Below are 1694 nucleotides of genomic sequence, written 5' to 3'. Positions count from 1 at the left end.
CACACACACACACACACACACACACATATACATTATGCATGATCGCATTAAAAAACCTGCACTAAAAAAACCCGTGAAACAGCGAAGCCGCGGAAGGTGAACCGCGTTATAGCGAGGGATTACTGTAGAGTGATGATATAACATACTGCTTATGATTAAATCAAACTGCTCTGAACCTGAATGTGTTGAACCAAGTATAGTGATTGGATTTTTCGTAGGTGGCAAATACCAAATTGATAATGAGTTTTAAGGGATTTATGTGATTATGGAAAAAGGAAGTACTGTACAGGAAAAAGGAATTGAAAAGTTGGTGTGAGGTATATTCAAAACAATATACCGTCCAAAATTTGCCACTGAGTCGTAGATAACTGAATTGGCACAGTTATTGAGTCACCGGTAGGCGGTTCAAATTGGGTAGAACCATTGAGTCTAGGTTTGGCCAGTAGCTGACGAGCAAAGACCAGAGTTCGTAGGCAATTAAAAAATTCGTGGTTTATTGCTGAGGCAGGTCCAGATAATTTCTATTATTCTGGATGCTGTTAAATTGGAGGACTGGCGACTGGAGATCACAGTCTGAGTAAACAGCTGTATTTTTAGGGCAAGTTAGGGACAGCTCCATTGTTACAATTGGAGAATTACGTGACGTCACACGGTCCATAAGGGAGTATATTGGACGGTGAGTATGATAAAAACATGGTGAACAGTAAGATGGACGGAAGGCCTGAAGGCAAGAAAACGGTTAAAATACCGTCCGGTTGTAAGTAGGAAGAAAAAAGAAGGTGAATGCATTGCGCAAAGAGAGAAAAGGGCGAATGCATTGCGCAGACAGGTAAGTAGAGCGAGAAAACAAGGTTTTAAGAATAAATTGTAAGAATAAGACAAAAGTTTGAAATAGGAAAAGGAAAAGCTAAGTGAAATTCAATTTGAGCTATATTGCATTTCATGGGTAGCTTGACCACTGCCGTCGACATTGGAAAAAGAAAAAAATTAATAACCAAAGTAACTCCGACAAAGTTATGATAAACAAGGCAGCGATGATGCCTCCTCCACCGCATGGGGTGAGGAGCGCTAAATTTATGAGCCCACTACATGCGCCGAGTGGCCATTTGAACATAGGCGAGGAAAGGGGGATAACACATTCTAGCCATTTTACTGGCCCCCACCCGAATCCATTGTGTGCCAAGCTTCCCCCTGATCTGCCCAGGGTGGTTCATAAACAATTGGTAAAATTAGAAAAATGTATGCAAATTAAACAGGATAATGAGAGCATGAGTGTATGGGATGCAACCACTTTTATAAGTAATGAGACTGAATTGGCTAGGCAAATGTTGCTGGATTTGCCTAAAATTGACTATGACATACAGTTGAGGGCAATAGACTGGCTTAAGAGTAAGTATTATTTACCCAAAGAGATTATGGACCTTTTAGAGCAGGGGTCCCCAACCTTTTTTGCCCCACGGACCGGTTAAAGTCAGACAATATTTTCAGGGACCGGCATTTAAGGTGTGGCGAATTAATACAACAAAATAATATGGTATGAGCTGCATGAAAACTGTGGTGTTTTCGAAATATAATAATAAACACAAGGAGCGTCTAATCTGGTCGCAACACTCTTATCGCTCTGGTAATGTTTAATGCCTTCAAAATACGATACAACGCAAATTCAAAGTGCATGAAAATGACGACTCACCACA

General features: G+C 40.6%; 1 protein-coding gene across 2 annotated transcripts in view; it reads right to left on the bottom strand.

The window, feature by feature from the left end:
- LOC109529430 (dnaJ homolog subfamily C member 5-like) overlaps positions 1–1694 on the bottom strand; it is a 25269-nt gene that overhangs the window by 8719 nt on the left and 14856 nt on the right. The window lies entirely within an intron of this gene.

Source organism: Hippocampus comes, unplaced genomic scaffold (genome assembly GCF_001891065.2).
Source record: "Hippocampus comes isolate QL1 unplaced genomic scaffold, H_comes_QL1_v1.1 scaffold296, whole genome shotgun sequence".
Lineage (NCBI taxonomy): Eukaryota > Metazoa > Chordata > Actinopteri > Syngnathiformes > Syngnathidae > Hippocampus > Hippocampus comes.
The sequence above is the reverse complement of the archived record's forward strand: the minus strand, read 5'-3'. Positions and strand labels throughout refer to the sequence as shown.